At 36.3% G+C, this 20,462-nt stretch overlaps 1 protein-coding gene across 16 annotated transcripts in view; it reads right to left on the bottom strand.

Annotated features, from left to right (window-relative positions):
• Nucleotides 1–20,462, bottom strand: part of FUT8 (fucosyltransferase 8) — a 315,633-nt gene that overhangs the window by 211,043 nt on the left and 84,128 nt on the right. For 2 of the 16 annotated variants that reach the window (XM_042252627.1, XM_060418173.1), the window contains exon 3: nucleotides 12,546–12,632. The exons of 12 other annotated variants lie outside the window; for them this stretch is intronic. The gene's annotated coding sequence lies outside the window, so the exon portion shown is untranslated. Of the gene's footprint in view, nucleotides 1–681; nucleotides 11,116–11,139; nucleotides 11,203–12,545; nucleotides 12,633–20,462 lie in introns of those variants that run through there. 2 more of the 16 variants (XM_042252628.1, XM_060418177.1) reach the window with 2 other exon arrangements.

Raw genomic sequence — 20,462 nt, 5'->3', positions numbered from 1 at the left:
CTAGGGTCTTAAAAAATCTAGGTCTGTAAAGACAAAAAGAAAAATCCAGGAATTGGGGGTAATGGGGATAAGGAAAGCAGGGAGAGGAGCTTGACAGTCAGCAACTGAATAAAAGATTAACTTTTTATTCATGTAATCAGGTATGCCTTGGTAAAGTAAAATCCAAATATAAAGAGCAATTAACAACTTCATAAATTTGGGCTGTATATGAAGTTCAATTAAGATAGACTACTATTATTTGGCTCAAGGAAGACCTTATACTTTCAGTAATACCAAAGTGTCAAAAGTGGGAAAATGCATTTAGTGTGAAATTGAAACCAAATTTTTTAAATGCATAGATAGCCCTATATTTAATCAAGAATAATGGCTTTAAAGAACACAAGCTATCTGATACATGAATTTTCTAACTGTCCTCCTCTCCTGTCTCCCATTAGTTTAGTTTCCCTTAAACATGTACACAGTTACCGAAAAGCCTCAGATATTCCAGGAAAACTACAAGTGATAAGCATGCTTCTACATCTAGAGGAGCAACAAAATTATGGAAGAAAAGTCAACCTATTTGGAGGCACTGCCCTTCTCTGCCCACCTGGAAAGAAACAGCTATAAATACCTCTAATAAAATTGCTCAAAACATCTCTGGAAAATAAGCTTGAATGAAGCTCTACTTCATGATCCACTCACCATTCAACCATCCAAAACCAGGTCCAACAGTGGATCCAAGCCAAACCATCAGTTCCCAATGCAGTGAAAGTGAAAGTCACTCAGTCGTGTCTGACTCTTCGCGACCCGATGGACTCTAAGTCCAGGGAATACTCCAGGCCAGAATACTGGGGTGGGTAGTCGTTCCCTTCTCCAGGGGATCTTCCCAACCCAGGGATTGAACCCAGGTCTTGCGTATTGCAGACAGATTGTTTACCAGCTGAGCTACCAGGGAAGGGAAGACAAAAAAAGTCTGGTCCAGGGACCAGTAGCTTCAGGTTCCACTGGGAGTTTGTTAGAAATTCAGAATCTCAGGCCCTAACCAATGACATATTGGATCAGAATCTGCATTTTAACAAGATCTCCAAATAATTCATATACATATTAAAAGTTGAGAAGCTCTGCTGCAAGAATATTAGAATGAGAGAGAAAGTATAATTCCTCTGTTTAAAGATTGGTTCCCACTATAGGCCACAGTTTGGCCAATAAGCAACCAATTTTAATCTCTGGTTTATCATCACTCCTACAATTTTTATATTTTGAATGAGGGATCTTGAAATACAGAAACCCCTTGTGAGTCAAAGTAATGAATAATCATTAAATCTCAGGTCCCAAGAAAGGCTGTGACAGTTATCAAATCACATTAGCTACACAACTTATTTAAAAATAATAATAACTCCTTTCATTCTAAATCCTAGACACCAAGAACATGCAGGGTTCCCGTCGCTAAGAGGGAGACCAACAGACCAAAAGCTATCTTATAACCAGAAGAGAAAGCTATACATGCTGGTTATTCAGCTATGGTCTCTCAGCAACAAATCCACCCTTTAATACTCAGCTTAGTAATGCTGATAATATTAATAGAACTGTGGAAACTACTTTTCTCTTTTGCCAGCTAGCTTCCTGGAGAAGGAAATGGCAACCCACTCCAGTATTCTTGCCTGGGAAATCCCATGGACGCAGGAGCCTGGTGGCCTACAGTCCACGGGGTCGCAAAGAGTCAGACATGACTGAACGACTTCACATTCACATTCATTCACATGTAGTGGTATTGGAGAAGGAAATGGCAACCCACTCCAGTGTTCTTGCCTGGAGAATCCCAGGGACGGAGGAGCCTGGTGGGCTGCCGTCTATAGGGTCGCACGGAGTCGGACACGACTGAAGCGACTTAGCAGCAGCAGCAGCAGCTTCCTCATGCTGCCAATAAGGAGAAGCTTGCCTTTTCCATTCAGCATTGACCTAGCACAAGCCCTCCATCCCAAGAGCAGCAGTTGGTGAGAGCCACAAGTTTTTCTGACACTCCAAGAAGTACCAGCAATAGTCAGTACCCCATCTAGAAGTTTTGAGCCCAAACTCTACTCTAAGCTCTTCTCAGTTCCCCGTCCTCTGGATGACTGGTGCTTTCTTCAATTATTGTCTCTGTGTTACTCCAGTATTTCCCTTTGGACTTTTCAGCCTTTAATTAATGCCTGTATAACCTACTCCCTGTATTACATTTTATGGCAGAAATATAGGGTAGATAGCTTCCCTGTCTAGATTCTAACTGATATGTAAATGGAATAAAATTTTACCATGATTTGATCAATCTGGAAAACTACTTTCCCAAAACATGATAATCCATGAGAAAATATGTACTGACTATTTCCAAATACATACAGGGAAATGGTGGCAAAAAGTACAATTGAGAAAGAAAAAAGAGGGAATGTAACCTAAGAAAGTAATGTACTAAAACAAACATCATGGTAGAAAACACATTTTGACTCCCTAAAGCATAAAGAAAAGGCCAATTAGAAGTCTGAAACAAATATGTTTTCCACTTTAATAAAAATCACAGAATTTAAGAAGTAGAAGGAATTTATTTGCTGCTTCTGCCACTATTCAGTTTTGTTAATTTTATATTGAGTTTGGATTACTATACTTTCAAGAAGCTGTTGAGAAATTAGGGAGAATCCATAGAAGATTACGAAAATTATGAGAGCACTAGGAAATAAAAGCCATGAAGAAGGGTTCAAGGAGTCAAACTTTTCAGTCCAGTATTTGTGAAGAAAACTTCAAGCCAACATTATAAGCTGCCTCCCAGTTAAAGAATTCTGACCAGTTTATGCTTATCCTTCAGATGCTTAAAATGTAGGAAGATAATAGTAAATGAGGACATAAAATGGAGTTACCTAGCTTAATGACTCTCCTTCACATTAATAAAATAGCAGCTCTTAATGCTATTCATATGAGAATGACAGAATATTTTTTTTAAAACAATGATGATGATCATGTCCAGAACACTGCAGCCAGAGATCTGACTTAACTGGTCTGAGGCAGAGTCTAGGCATGTTTAAAAAAAAAAAAAAACACCCAAGTGTTTATAATGCACTGACAGAGGGATTCAGAACCACTAGTGGGACCGCCTATGACTTTAATGCTCAAGATATGATCTAAAGACTAGCTACATCCAGAGCTGGCTTAAAACTGAACGTTTAAAAACTAAGATCATAGCATCTGGTCCCATCATTTCACGGCAAATAGATGGGGGAAAAAAAAGGAAACAGTGACAGACTTTATTTTCTTGGGCTCCAAAATCATTGTGGATGGTGACTGCACCCATGAAATTAAAAGATGTTTGCTCCTTGGAAGAAAAGCTATGACCAATTTAGACAATGCATTAAAAAGCAGAGATATTACTTTGCCAACAAAGGTCTGTCTAGTCAAAGCTACGGTTTGTCCAGTAGTCAGGCATGGATGTGAAAGTAGACCATAAACAAGGCTGAGCGCCGAAGAATTGATGCTTTTGAACTGTGGTGTGGGAGAAGACTCTTGAGAGTCCCTTGGACTGCAATGAGATCAAAACAGTTCATCCTAAAGGAAATCAGTCCTGAATATTCATTGGCAGGACTGATGCTGAAGCTGAAACTCCAATACTTTGGCCACCTGATATGAAAAACTGACTCATTGGAAAAGACCCTGATGCTGGGAAAGATTGAAGGCAGGAGAAGAAGGGGAGGACAGAGAATGAGATGGTTGGATGGCATCACTGACTCAATGGATGTGAGTTTGAACAAGCTCCAGGAGTTGCTAATAGACAGGGTAGCCTGACGTTCTTCAGTCCATGGGGTTGCAGAGTCAGACACGACTGAGCGACTGACCAAACATGTTGAAATAATTCAGAAGGAAGTGTACTTATTGAAAATAAAAATACTATAAGAATGAAGGAAAAAATCAGAGTGTTTTACTCTGGTTTAAAAAGAAAAACTGTTACAATAGTAATATAATCGTATCAACACTGTTATAGGTCTGTAGCCCACACTTAAAACAGAAAGGAATATGACACAAAAGCAGTAACTCAGATTACCACCTATAACATCAACGTTGTCAATATTCTAGGGTGAATGATAAGTATACCAATACTGCAGATAGGGTTCCTATGAATGAAAATTTCTGGAAAGAACCACTTTACTATCTACCTTTGGGAAATAATTAAAGCTCTATGTTTGGAGACATATTTTCCTTGATGTCTCCTTAATTCACCCTATACTCTTCCTATAACCACCACCATCACTCTCCGAAAAGGACAAAAGGTTATGATTATTTTTTACAATGAAATGGCATGATGTATAATTTAGTCTGATTTTTCTCTTCTTCTGTACCCCACTACTACTAACTTCCAAAAAGTTCACTCTCTGCTTCTGTCATTACAGAAGCAAAATCTCCAGCCCCAGAAAGACCCAGATGATTCTTTTGAAAATGCTGAAGACAACTTTAAAGAAGAGGTCAGATAAAAGGCTATCGATAAAAGGCCTACTAAAAAGTTTTAATAATTCATGTGAATTCTGAACAGTACAATAGAAAAGCCAGAGTTTCCAGAGATAAATATATTATTGTACTGGGCAGACTGAGCTTAAAATAAGCAAAATTATATCCTATGAGTATTTAAAGAAGAGCAACAATGTCTATGTTTTAGCTTCATTCAGTCCAAGGATACTCCTAAAAAATAAAGTGTACCTTTTTTCATTTGACAAAGCCCAGTTGACCTAGTTTCTGAAAATGAGCAAAACTACAGATATTAAAAATAGCACTGCTTAACCCATAGAGTTATTAAAGTGGATGCTGGAGCCAGAAAGATTTGGGGGCTAAAAATACAAATGCAAAGACTCACTGAAATGGAGTCTTCTAAAGACCTAAGTTTAAAATTATGACTTGAATTCATTGGTTCCTTTGGGTAAGGTTTTACCAGAAGAATCTAAGAAAGCTAGGTGCATGTGAAGCACTGTAGGGATGAATTCTGATTTCCCAAACTGTGGATCTGGAATAAGACTTCCCAGGAAGCCAACAAAGACAAAACCCAAAAGAACAGTGTTCTTAGGAGAGAAAGGAACCGTCAAAAAACAACAGAAGCTAAGCGTTCCTGATATGACTCTGTCATTAACTAATATGACTAATAAAGTAACCCATACCAAAACTCTTTGAAAACTTCCATCAGATTTTAATCATTCATGTTAGTTATATAAATTATTTATAGCTATTTTTTCCTTTCTAGTTAGTACCAGAAAACACTCTCTGTGTCTCTACCTATCTTCATAATAGTATGCTCTTCATAATAGCATGCATCTCTACCTACCTTCATAATAGGCATAGAAGTATGCCTTACTTTCTTATCCTATTCAAAAAGACTATATTATTTGAATAATAAAGTAAACTATGCAATATTTATTTAAAAATTAAAATATACTTTAAAGAAGTGACATTTACTAAAAAATAGTTGAATGAACAAATATCACTACCTTCGTACCCTCATAACATGGAAAAATTTTAACAGAAAAAGTTTACCAGCTCCATCACCAATAAAATAGAAAGCTTATTATATCAAAGAAAAACAACTATTTAAAATCACTAGAATCATTTTGTAATCATCAGGAAGAATAAATTTAAAATATGATTCTCAAACTTCATAGTGAATCAGAATTACTTATTAAGCTTGTAAAACTACAGAACCTGAGCTCCATGGCCAGAGATTCTGATTCATAAAGCCTGAGTTTCTGTAAATGAACCCCAAACTCTACATTTTAACAGGCTTCCTAAATGATTACCATGTGGATTATCCTTGAACTACAATTTACTATACACTTCACCTTCAATCCACTGTCAACTTCTTAATAATTCTTTGAGGTCTGATCGAATGCTCACTGTCAGTCTCATCTTAAAAGCCTCAATTTCTACTTAAACTACATGCTCAGAACTCACACAGAGATAAAATAATAGCAATCAGTTATTGGACATATATTACTATGGGCTGTAAATTCTTCACAATCTATTATACGTACATAAGCCTGGCATGCTGTAGTCCATGGGGTCACAAAAGAGTTGGATATGACTGAGTGACTAAACAATAAGAATTAAATGATATTTTGCATATAAAATATAGTACAGTGTCTGGCTAAAATAAATGCTCAATAAAAGTAGCTGCTAGTTGAAAACTAATGGCCACACAAAAACTTGCACATAGATGCTCAGAGTAGCTTTATTTATAATTGCTAAGACTAGGAAGCAACCAGATGTCCTTCAGTAGGTGAATGGATAAGTAAACTTTGGTACTTGCAGACGATGAAATATTATTCGGTACTAAAATGGAATGAGCTATCAAGTCATGAAAAGACATGGGGAGAACCTAAAGTAAACAAAGTCAATCTGAGAAGGCTACATAACTGTTTGATTCTAACTAATATGCCATTTTGGAAAACAAAAAACTATGGAGACAGTAAAAAGATTAGGAATAGTCCAGGGTTGGAAGTTGGGGAGAAGTGATGAAAAGGCACAGAGGATATACGGGGGAAGGGCTGGACTCTGGTTTTGGGGGTAGATGCTCAAGAACAGCGGGGTTTCCTGAGGCTCTGATCCTGCCTTTGCGTATGCCGAAGCCTCCTTCCTCATGACCTTTGCCATGGGTGGAGTTCCTCACGCTGGCTCCCGGCAGTTTTATAATTATACATAAATGTTATTAAACATTTGTCCAAACTCACTGAATGTACAACCTAAAGAGTTAATCCTAAGGTAAACTATGGATTTCTGATTATAATGTGTCAATGCAGGTTCATCAACTGTAACAAATGTACCACTCTGGTGGGAACTGCTGATAAATGGAGGAGGCTATACATGTGCAGGGGCAAAGGGCATACAGGAAACCTCTATACCTCCCTCTCAGTTTTGCTGTGAACCTAAAACCACTCTAAAAAGGAAATCATCTTGATTCAAAAACAAACAAACAAACAGCAAAATGCTATATCCCTAACAGTAGAGAGATTATTTTATGGGGGTCCTCCTAACAAGCCTAAGAGGCAGTCGCTATTATTTCAAGTTGCAGTTAAGGAAACTAAGGTTTAACAACTTGCCTGGGCAAGTAACTTGCCTAGAGGTGGTAAAGGAGAAGAGACAGGATTCATGAGAAACCAAGTAATTCCAAAATCTGAACTCTTTAACCTAAGCTAACTTCCTCAAGAAGCCAGGCAACAACAGTCAATACAAAACCGTTCCGCAGTCATAAACACACTTTACAAGAATTTTCCTGAGTTATGCCCAGGTCAGTCATGGGGAATGACCTAAGCACACACTCACAAACGTTCCTACAAGGCTAAGAACTAAAGAAGGACAGGCACAGGACTGTGGCAGACGTCTGAGAACAGGTAATTATAGTAACCAAAACCAAGTAGGGGTTGATGAATAAACTACTTTGTATTAAGGAATGTTCAAATAAGTATAATACTTAAAGAGTGTTTAATGCTTTCATAGCACTTTAGAATTGTAAATTACTAACAACTCCTTGACAAGGGTCAATATGACTGTTAACCTTCCAGCAAAAAATATGAAGATACAGATTGATAAAATCTAAACAGCTAACACTGAATGACTTTAGATTCAATAACCTGACAAACTCAGTCTTGGAACTCTCCACACATAAAGACTATGATCCTTAGTTAAGAGTCTAAGAAGCCACAAGGGGGTCAATTCAAAACAAGACTCTATATTTCATCCACACAAAATATGAACATAATAAATATGAAATTCAAAGTTCTCTAATGCTCTTTAATGTTTCCTACTCAAATTTTATAAAATTTGATTATGTTCCTAATGATTAAGTTTTGTACATTTTTTAAAACACTCTAACTTTTCTCAAAATATGTATTTCCCAGTATCTCCAATTGCTCCCATGTGGCTACTGTCTTATCTCTCAAGTATTAATATATTTCTCGCTTGTTTCTTCCCACAACGCATCCCCGAAATGGTAAGCAATGGTTTCCACAAACATCCCTTACCCTGTTCCCACCTGAACCACAACTACATCCACAAGTAAAACACAATTCACTGATAACATCAAAAAAAATGAAAGCAAGTATTAGTCACTCAGTCATGTCCGACTCTTTGCGATCCCATGGACTATAATCCGCCAGGATCCTCTGTGGGATTTTCTGGGCAAGAATACTTGCCAGGAGGTTGCCATTTCCTCCTCCAGGAGATCTTTCCTACCAAGGGATTGAATCCAGGTCTCCTGCACTGCGGGCAGATTCTTCACCATCTGAGCCACCAGGGAAGCCTGATAACATCAGCATACCACTAAAACTACAAACTCAGAAAATGAAAACTACTGATTATGATAACGTGTACACTATTCTGTTCAACTGTACAGGACAGAACTTGTATTTTAACCCGGTATCTCTCAACAAGTTAATGCAACTCTTGTAGTTACTTAGTTTTATAGATCTTAGTTTTACGGATAACTAAGAAGATTTTTAATGAAATGCATTCAAATTAGGCTCTTAGTCAAATAACATATGATACATGATATAGAACAATATACATATATATCTTAGGCAGAAAGAACACATACTTCTCACTTGTTCACTGTCTCTTTTTCACTACCTGTCCCATGCAGAGAGTCTGATTCACTGGAGAGCTACTGCCCAAAGAATCTTATTACGGCAGGAGGAACCCAAAGACTGAACACAGACTGAACACTTCCCTGTGCTCGAGATCTGTTCATTAAACATGTAAAAGCAGCTAACTCTATTATCTAGATTTTTATAAAGAATGCATATTATACTTTAATAGTTACAAAAGATTTAGCCTTTTTTTTTTAATGTGATAAGTTTATTTAGTGGGAGCTTTTCTCTTTTTTTTTTTTTTTAAAGGAAAAAGCAGATTTTAGAAATCCCTGCCTGAGGAATAATGCAACTTTAAACACATCAAATCCCATAAAAGCACATCAGTGAAATCAGTGATGTTGTGAAGGGTTCTAGATGGCGGCACAGAGTCCCTGAACCAACAGACACCACGTTTCAAGAACGGTGTGCTTCTCTTCCAGAGCTCTGTCTACAGAAAAAGCACTCTGCTCTTTATAATGGAAACCAGAGCCCAGAACTAATATGACCACAGAAATTATCTGGAACGGCCTAGAAGTCCCTCTAACTGCGTAACACCCACGCACCTCAAATGATAGGAAACCTAAACATTTGGTAAACCTTTCCCCACTCTTTTTGTACTAAGTATTAAAAAATAAGTTCCCCGTAATGAGAAGGTTCTCTAGACACAACTGAATAGGGATACCTTTGGGCCCCAGACCTCCCTCCACTCCTTCACAGAGGAAGAATAAGCCATCTAGGTGTAATTCAATCAGAAACTTTTTAAAGAACCTATCTTTTAATGGTATAAAAATGCACTGTCCAGTAAGGCAGCCAGTAGCCAAATGTGGCCACTGAGCATGTGAAATATGGCTAGTTTAAACTGAAAAATGCCCTAAGTGTAAAATACACGCTGACTTCAAAGACTCAGTAGGAATAAAAGAAGGCAAAATATTTCATCAGTTTTAAATAATTATTTTAAATAATATTTAAATAAGATACATTATTAAAACTAACTTAACCTATTTCTTTTTACCTTATTTAATGTGGCTACCAGAAAATTTTAAATTACACTCATGGTTCACATTGTATTTCTATTGTACAGTGCTGATCTACCTAAACCAGTGACCATAAGCCCTTACTAAACTTCCTGTATCAAGCTTTCACGCTTCTATAGCATCATAAAATCTGGTCTTCACCAAAATTCCCTTTCCCTCTGATTTGCACAGTAGATTATATTCCTTCCTTTCTGATACCATCATTCAGTCTTAAAATGCTGAATAAATTCTGTAATATTTCACCTCCTCCACCAGCATCACCACCCAACCCAATTCATCTTTTAAAATATTCATCTTTTATCTCTAATGGCTATCACATTTAGAGAAGAAAAGGCAGAGAAATTTTCAAAAGGGGCCTCCAGGTTATCTTTAAGAAGCAATCTGTGATAGTGCTCAGGGTTTACTCTCTAGAATCAAAAATCATGAACCCTGCCGTCCACTGTGCAAAGCATTATAGCTCAGTTCCCTTATCTGTAACATGGGTAAATACTATTATGTTTCATTTAACTCATCTCATATTAATATAAGAAAAGCATTTAGAACAGCATCTGGGACTTCAGTGCTAATAAGTATTAGTTATTACTGTTATTATAATTTCCTTTCTTGTCCTGCGTCCTGAACCTATCGTTCTCCTCTTTCTACTCCTGGCTGCTCCATCAACAGGTTCTCGCTTCAGCCAAACCTGCAGCATATGCACCAAAAGGTAAAGAATACACAACAACGAGAGGGAGGTCATTCGGAGCCAAAAAAAAAAAAAAAAAAAGAATACCCAACACAAGAGCCCATAAGAAAGTGTACTATGTGACATAACCAGAAGATTCCTCAGCATGATAAACAGTAAAGCTAATTCTGGGACCCTGTAAAAAGTATATTCCAGGGGGTTGAAACAGATGTTCCTAAAGTCCCCTTTTAATCCTCTATGCCCCTATCAAACTATCCAACCCAGATGTTAAAACCTGGAACATATCTCCTTGATAATACTCAACAAGACTAAAAATTGTACATTCTTTGTAACTTTGAGTCAGCTACTGACTCATATCTGTACACCTAAAAATTAACAGGTTCCTATCCGCATCTATTGGAAAGCCTAAGTTTAGACCTCTATCACATGGCAACTCACGTTAAAATCTGTCCACTCTTACCTAAAAGCCCAAGAAGCAGAAGACATATACATCAAAGGTCAAAATACTCACTTTGTCACTTGTGGCGTACTGAGTCTCAGGGACCTGGAGTAGATTCAGGTAAGCAGCTCTTTAACTTAAAGCCAAAATTCAGTTCAGCTTAACCTCTCATTACCCTTTTCATATTCTGTCATATACTGTAGACAGCTGCACTATATATTTTATTTCCTACTTTGTCAAATTAGACAAAAAGCATCTTAAAAGCTAGAACTGTATCTTCCCTAATTCAAAACTGCAACCTTAATTCTGACATATTGGATAGACAAATATTTGTCTTGTTAGACTAAATTTATACTTACAGCATAAAACAGTATTATTTACCTTTGTGAAGTCTTTGGTTTTTAGAACAATTTCACGTGATTTCACTTGATTACTCCAATGATCCTATAGTCACAGCAAAGACATAGTCTCGTTTTCTATGAAGTACCTGAATTTCAAATGTCTGATTAACTAACTAAAAGTTATTCACTTTAGTATGTCTTAATAAGCAAATTTTTAGTCCAAGACCATGCTGGTCATAAGTGACAAAGCCAGAACAGCACTGTGCCATATCACACCACGCTGGGGCCTTTCTCGGAGAGAACCAGTAAAGGAAGGGAGGAAGTCAGAGAAGACACTGACAACAAGTTTTGATAATGAGATAAATGTATGACTGATCCCTAAATAAAACTGAACTGCTTTTCACATTTCCTTTTTCCTATCTTATTAAAGTCTCAAAGTTTTATTTTCCTTCCTACAAGTTTCTTTGTGTTGAGTTTCCTCCTTTATTCTCACAAAATTAGTTGTACTTTCATCATTAAAATTACATTCCATCTCAAATTTTACCTGCTATCTGCCCTCATGCCTATAAGCCAAATTATGTTTTAAAGGTTATGTAATTTTGTAAATATAGTTTCCTTATTCTGTCTTAATGAATGTTTTATTATCCACTTGAATTTGCCAGTATTCTCTAAAACAAGTTTTGTTCAAAGCTATGCTGTCTAAAAATAACCTATCTAAGTCCACATTCCACTAATATATACACTATACTTTTGTGAGAAATGAATTGGCAGCTTCTCTAGAAAACCTACACTGAACAATAAACCAACATCAGCTGACACTAAAATAATAATAAAAGCATTAACTTGCTACCTATTTCACTACTGAGTTCATATTTAGAATGTTCTATAAACCCCCCATTTAATCAATGACAATGTAATTCACTCAACTTCTCTGAATCTGTTTTACTGTGTGTGATAATAAAAACATTGGTCTGGATCTTTGGAATTTCTTTTAAATTCTAAAGAGTTCCTGAGATTGCCGATTTAAGTCCAAGTTTATTTACCCTATAAAAGTTGATTTATTATTGTAATGCACATATCTGCACCTTTTCTCCTTTATTTAAAGGTAAGAACAATACATCTTCATAGCCTTATACTTTTGGATAAGAGATGCTTATGGTGCTAATGTAAGAGGTGCTAACACGGTGCTATGCACATACAGGCGTGTTTCAGTTGCCTTTCTACCTTAAGTGTTAAAAACTGTTAGCACTGACAGAAGACTCTCAATTCCCTACGTGTGATTCAACAGCAAATCACCTCAATTTCTGAGAAGGCACAGTAAAATTGGTTAGAACCCAAGTTAAGTTATTAGAGCCCATGAGCAATATTCAGCATAATGAGTATCTGCCAAAGAGATGGTAAGTAATTGGGACAGGGAGACTGGCCCCAAACCCTATGCTTACTCACAGTTCTTCATAACCCTTAGAGCCATTTCCCAACTGATGACATGAAAACCAGACCTCAGAATGACATCCACATCCCCAGATGATAAAACTAGAGGAAGGAAGAATAAGGGAAACATTAACATGGATATGTATTTTACTTCTGATTCACTTGCTTCAACAGAACTTGCTTCAAGAAGCAACAGAACTTGCTTCAAGAAATTTACCAAATTTGTTTTCAGAAAAGGTGAAAGGCAAGTTTATATTACAGTAAAATTTGAGGAAGTAATTTTTAAAAACACAGACATACAGTTTTTCAGGTATTTCCAATCAACGTGTAATTATGTCAACATTAGCTTTAACTTAGATTGAAACCTATTATCCCTCTAAATATTCTTAGTAGATGCCTAGGCCTTCATAAAAATCACTAACCTGTGTTTGGAATACTCATATATCTATAAAATTCAATGCAGAAACAGGCAGAACAGATAAGAATCATATAACTGTGCACAGAGAAGCAGGAAAATGAAGACGTTTCCAGGAGCTTTAATAAAGAGTCACAGATAATCATTGCATCTACACGCAGTTAAACACATGGTACTCCAGTTTCGGGAATTCTGAGCTTACCAAAACTTTGACAACTAAATTTGGGTTGCTTGGGGTGAGTGAAAGAGATGCGAAAGCGGAGTGAGGAGCCTTTAAAAACCCCTATTTTGACTAAGACGGCAGCTGTAATTACAGCTGTTCTGAAGCTTTTCTTGAAACTGCTAAATACGTTTTTTAAATAATAAGAACCAAAAGTAGGTTTAATGAACTGAAGAATTTGATAGGAGGACTTCATAGTTAAAGGTGGTTTTTCTTTTTTACTATATAATTAATTTTCTATTGTTTTTGCTCTGCAACTAGTAGATAAGAATTGTTACAAAATGCAAGAAGCTTTCTAAGCTTTCTCAGATGTCCAAGTTTTCAATGTTTTTTTAACATTTAAAAAAAACACAGAAGAAAGTGTACACTGCACTTCCTTCCTTAAGTATCTTTACATAAACTCACATTTTACATTTCTTCTCCCTCACCATGCCGTGTACTTGGCATACTTATGAAACAAGTATATGAACCAAACTAGAAATAGGTATGATATCAATAAACAACACACTGAGTCCTTTTGATAACATTTCAAATATATTCTCTAATAGTGTACTTACATTAAAAAGGTTACATTATACACAAGCACAAATGAAAAGATATGAACAGCATCTCATTTCTCCGGATCATTATTCATTCAGTATCTAAAAATCACAAATCTCATTCTGGTCAAAAACAGCTACATAAGAGGCTCTCAAACAGCTACATAAGAGGCCCTCAGACACACTGAATCTACACCCAAACATGCAAGTTCCTCTGAAAGAAAATCAGAGACTAGCGAGTGACTACTGCAAAGAGGGTAAATAAGGAAAAACCTACATCAAATGAGTGGAAAAGCTGAGAAACATTCTCTTCATAAACTCCAATCCCAGCACAGCAATATACAACTGGGAAGGAATTCACCACTACTAGCTTCTCCCTGAAAAATGAAGAATTTAGACCCAACATCTACCACTCCAACTTTTAAGACTTCATCTGAGGAACTGGGCCCCAAATCATCTAGCTCTGAAAGCCAATGGGACTCTACACATTATAGGAGTCCCAGAAGGAAAAAAAAAGAGGCAGAAAGCTTCTTTGAAGAAATAATGGCTGAAAACTTCCCTAACCTGAGGAAAGAAACAGATACCCAGACACAGGGAGTCCATCTGAAGTGTTTCAAATAAGATGAGTCTAAACCGAGTCCCATTAAATTAAATTATCAAAAGGTAAAGACAAAGACAGAATGTTAAAAGCAGTGAGAGAAAAACCACATGCTAAGTAAAAGAAAACTTCAATAGAATATTCAGCAGATTCTTTCAGCAAAATCTGAAAACTTTTTTAGGCCAGAAGGAAGTAAAATAATATATCCAAAGTGCTAAAAGAAAAAAATGCCAACCAAGAATACTCTACCCAGCAAAGCTGTCCTTCAAAATTGAACAAGAGATAAAGGGTTTTCCAGGCAAACAAAAGCTGAATGGGTTTAAGGAGAGTTCACGAAGATGGCTGAATAGAAAGACTCTGAGTTCACCTCCTCTCGTGGTTTCTATCATTGATAATGGGGCTTCCCTGGTAACTCAGCCATTGCCAAAAAATCCATCTGCAATGCAGGAGACATGGGTTCAATCCCTGGGTTGGGAAGATCCCCTGGAGAAGGAAAGGGCAACCCACTCCAGCATTCTTGCCTGGGAAATCCCAAGGACAGAGGAACCTGGTCGGCTATAGATCAGGGGGTTGCAGTCAGATACGACTGAGTGACTCAACAACAACGCTCACTAATAACACTGTATTACATACCTGAAATTTGCTAAGAGAGAATCTGAATGTTCTCACACACACACAGACACCAAAAAAAGACAGATAGATAAAATAGGTGATGTGATGGATATGTGAACTAACTAGATGGTGGGACTTCTTTCACAATTCACACACAGATCAAGTCACTACAATGTACACTTTAAATATCCTACAATTTTATTTGTCAAGTATGGCTCAGTAAAGCGGGGCTTAGGGGGTAGTTATTAAAAAACCACGTATCTAATGGAACTTTTTAAATAAACTGACTTGGTCATTTTAAAAATATCCTAAACGGCTGAGATTTTATATTTGCATATTTGCATTTCTACCTGTGGGTAGCAGGAATTTCTAGAAAAACATCAAGAGTAAATGAAGATACTTTCTTGAGAAGAAATAAGAAAGGCTGTCTTTCAGAGTTCCCAACATTTAAAGATATAGAGGCTAAAAAAAAAATACTTTCCAGAAAATTAAAGAAACCTAGAACAGTGAACATTTACTTTATAAGTACCAAACATCACAAGTGGACGAAAATGTCATGTAAGGAGCAAAGTAGGGTTCATGAAGGAAAGGTTCTTACCAGTGACTGGCAAAATGTAGACAAATTTAAATAAAATTATATAAATGTAGATAAATCTGTTCTCTAACTTCCTCTGAATATCAAAAAGAGAAAACTCCATTATTGAAATTTTCATGATCTTTTGTAGAACAAAAAATAAATAAATAAAGTTCTCATGGGTTATGGAAAAGTACTTAAGTATATATGATAATACTAAAATATTGATTATATCTGACACATTTACCCTAAAAGAGCTTCACAGTAAATCAAATTATTTTCCATAGTTATGGTAAGCATATCCATGTAGAAATAACAGATACACTATACTTCATATCATTTTTCATTCAAGCTGGTTTGAAAAGTGCAAGATCTTGATTAGGAAAGGGCTTAGAGAGCTTGATTAGGAAAGAATAGGAAACTCAATTCTTTTTCTATATTCTGAAAAGTTAGGAAGAAACACCCCAATAATCCTAAATATGATGGTCAAATAATTATATTTCCCTAAAATCTAAACAGACCGAAGTCTTTCATGGATGCCTATACTTATACTAAAACGTAGGCAAGCGTTACAAGAACACAGGAAGTCATAAAACAAGAGGCAAACTCACAGATAATAAGACGATTTGAGTATTCAAAGAGGACAAGGATAATTTAATTTCAAAGCATAGATTATATTTATAGCAGACTGTATCCACCTGTAGTCAAAAAGTACCTCATAAAAGCAAAGAAATCACAGGAAGCACAGACAAGTAACCAAACTCATAACTGAACAGTGTTAAGTACCAGCTGCTAGAAACCAGTAATGCATTAAAAAGATACAAGAGAATAGCTGATCCATTCAGTCACAAACCGAGCTCCCGCAAATGCACAGGTAGGCTTTGAAAGGTTGCTTGCACATATCGAAGTCTGCAAACTAGCCATTATAAATTATCTCATTCGACTTCTTATAAGACAAAAAAAAAAAAAAAGCTGCTGCAAAACCCTCCCTTCCAGCCATATGTCTACTTTGAAGCTTTTCATTATTATACATTATTGTTTTGTCTACTGCATAGTAGGTATATAACAAGATCCAAAACATGGTGCAAAGAAGACAGGAAGACTTAGAAGACTTTTTAACACTACAAAATACTTAATTACTTATTCTTAGAAGTTTCATAAAGATATTCCTTCTGAGATCAAGAGCTAGAAAGGCCTAAAATCATGACCAGGGTAAAGGGCCCTCATATTTGGGGTTTGGGGAAGAGGACTGTGGGGTTGGGAAAAGACTTCAGGAGCCAATGATAGAAAAATCTACTATGATGACTCTAAAAATCTGGGAAGTTTCCATTGGCCCTCTCATGCTCCGGAGGCTGCTTCTCCCCAGCTCTGTTGATAAAATCTAAATTGTAAAATGGCTGCTCATCTACAAGACCAATTCTCTGAGAGTAATACTTAACCAACCATTCCCCCAAACTAGCTGTACTATGCCTGTACCCATCCTACTAAAGCACTATAAAAAAATTCTACCATCCTTCCCCAAGTCAGAACTCTTTCAGAGCTTAAAAGTTCCAGAAGCAGGAATTTGCTTTATTTTCTTGATGGTTCCAAGATAACTTTCATTAGAAACTTAGCAGAAAATAAGAGACAAAAATATTTATTAAGTGCCTAACAACACTGCTATGTACGTTTATGCAGTTGATTCTATTTAACCCTCACTATAACCCTTGGGATGAGTATTTTTATATTCACTCGACAGATGAGAAATCAGAAAATTAGTTTAAGAAACCTATCAAGTTAGCAAGTGGTAAATACAAGACTTAAACCGAACTATCCCAGGGCAACTCATTCACAAAAAGGCCTAAGTATCCTATAGCTATCTCCCATCAGTAATGCTGAACATAATGAATACAATGTTTCAATTGTAAGTTAACAATTACTTCAGTATATGTTATTCCAAATATTTCTTAATTTTTCTCTCTACTTTTTCATACCATAGTTCAATAATTAGTTTATATTTTAAACAATTAGAAATGATATTTGAAAATAAAATACTTTTTAAAACCCAGGTATTATACATGCAGAATGATTGCTTTCATGAAGGGAGCGTTCTGTTGGGTGGGGGGGGTGGGGGGGGCCGCAACGGCCAATACAAAACTGCACAGCAGACATTTGCATTAGCCTGGTGAGCTGCCGTCTCTGGGGTCGCACAGAGTAGGACACAACTGAAGCGACTTAGCAGCAGCAGCAGCAGCAGCAGCAGCAGCAGCAGCAGGGCTGGAACACAAACAGTAACTCTCGTCTCAATAAACACATCAAAAAATTAAACAAAACCCAACATCTGTCCCTGATTTGAAGTCTGCAAATTAGGAATGGAAAGGAAAGCAATCTAATAAAGGGGTCTAGGAAAAAAAATCTATAATCAATATCACACTTAATTATGAAAGAAAAGATGCTTTCCCCCTAAGACTAGAAGCAAGACCAGGATATCCACTATCACCAGTTCTATTCAACATTATACCAGAGGGTCCAGCCAGTGAAGTCAGTAAAGAAAAAAAAAAGAAAGAAAGAAAGAAAAGTCATCTGTATTGGATTGAAAGAAATGAAACTCTCTTTATTCACGGAAGACACAATTGTCCATGTAGACAATCCAATGGAATCGATAAAAAGAAAAGAAAAATCTAGAATGGAAAAGTTCACTTAGCAAGGTTGCAAAATTCAAGGCCAACATACAAAAATAAATTGTACTTTTATATATTAGCAATGAACAAACAGAACTGGAATTTTTAAACATATCACTTATAAATGGCATAAAATACCATTTATTAAAAAATTGAATTTTAAAAAAATACCATTTATAAAAAATTGATTTTAAAAATACCATTTAAAAATACCTTTTATAAAACACCATATATAAGAGAAAAAAATACCATACTTGGGGATAAATCTGGCAAAGTGTGGGAAAGATCTGTACACTGAAAACTATAAAACACTGCTGAAAGAAATTAAAAATCTAAGAAAAAGTTAAAAATCTAAGTAAATGGAGACAGCCTTATTCATGGGTTAAAAAACAACACTGTTAAGATTTCAATTCTGCCCAAATTTATCTATAGATCCTATGCAATTCCCCCAAATTTATCTACAGATACAACAAAAATCCCAATATCCTTTTTTCAGATAGACATTTATAAATTGCTTCTAAAATTCACAAAGAAATGTAAACGACATAGTACAGTTGCATCCCTCTGGACTGAATCAGGAGAGTAGCTACAGAGATTTGAAAACTGAAAGTGAAGTATATAGAATCATTAACTATAACAAGAGGTTGAAGTAATAGCAGTTAATTAGTGAGAAGTAAACAGAATTCTAAAGAACACAACAGCAGCCAATACTTCCTAAGGCTCAGACAGAGTGGCTAAGCAAGAACCTCTACCAACTCCTCTCAGGCGATCTCAGGGCTGACATTCAGAACTTGGAGAGGGCACAGGTCTATCTCACTGAATGGTAGAGAAGGTACTCTGGTAACATGCAGGCAGAACCTGCTGAAAATCTGCCCATGGATCCTGCCAGAAATCCAGTCTTTAGGGAGCTATGAATAAAAAGCTGTTGACCTGGAAGTGTCCCACCAAGGTAATCTGCTACAAACCACACAAAGGAGAGACAGAAAGAGAAGTTGCTAGCTGATGGCTGCGCTTGCCACTGCTCTCTCCGCACTTCAGGGAGCCTAGTGCAGGAAAAGCCGCACATGCTCAGGAGATGTAGGCTCGGGGAGCTATGTGGGCTGACACTGGAGAAGATGAGTATGCTGCTGGAGACCACAAAGCAAGCACACAAGAACCAAGAAGCAAAACTCTCCTGCAATGTCTCTCCAGCATTCTCTATTGACAAAGCTTAACACTGTACAAGCTGGCAAAAGAAAAACATTTAAAGGACCTGATACATTTTCACAAAGCAGTGAAAAAAAGGATAAATCTGGAGCTGAGAGGCAATAAATTGACAACCAGTACAACAGCCAATATCTTATAGGCCATAAACGAAGAATAAATTTGGAGGGGTAGCATGACCTGGCTTCATGGCTTCTTATAAAGTCACAGTAATCAAAATGATAGCAGCATCGAGACAGACAAAGAGTTCAGTGGAACAAATCTGGTAGAAATAAACCCACGTATATATGACAAACTGATTTTTGACAAATATCAAAAGGACAACCTTTTCAACAAATGATGCTAGAACTAGATATCACCACATAAAAACATGAACCTCCATGCAGCTTATGATCCATATTTTAAAAAACAATTCAAAATTCATCATAGAATGAAGTATAAGACCTAAAACCATAAAACATCTAGAAGATAACTTTGTAGAAAATCTTTTTTAAGCTTGGATTAGCCAAATACATCTTAGATACAAAAACAAAATCATCCATATAAAAATATATTGATTGCCTGGGCCTCATCAAAATTAAAAATGTGTGCTCCTCAAAAGATACTGTTAAGAGAATGAAAAGACAAGCCACAATCTAGAAGAAAATGTCTGCAAAGCATAGAATAAAAAATATATAAAGAGTGCTCAAAATTCAATAATGAGGAATTAAATCAATTAAAACAAAGGGTAAAAGATCTGAACATTTTACCACAGAAAATACACAAATCGTAAATAAACACATGAATTAATACTCAATATCATTAGTCATTAGAGAAATGCAAATTAAAACCACAAGGCGATATGACCACACAAACACACCAGTTAGTAATGGCTAAAATTTAAAAGAATGACCATACCAAATGTTGGTAAGATATAGAAGAACTGCCAACAAAACCAAAAATAAAAAGAGCTACTTTTTTTTTTTTGGTAAAGCTACTTTGGAAAACTATTTGGTAATTTCCTAAAAAGTTATATGCACTCCTACTCTATGACCCAGTCATTCCACACTTAGGTATTTAATGAAGAGAAATGAAAATATGTGTTCATACAAAAACTTGTATATTAAATGTT

This window comes from Ovis aries, chromosome 7 (assembly GCF_016772045.2).
Source record: "Ovis aries strain OAR_USU_Benz2616 breed Rambouillet chromosome 7, ARS-UI_Ramb_v3.0, whole genome shotgun sequence".
Lineage (NCBI taxonomy): Eukaryota > Metazoa > Chordata > Mammalia > Artiodactyla > Bovidae > Ovis > Ovis aries.
Note: the sequence above shows the minus strand (reverse complement) of the source record. Positions and strands in the feature narration are given on the sequence as shown.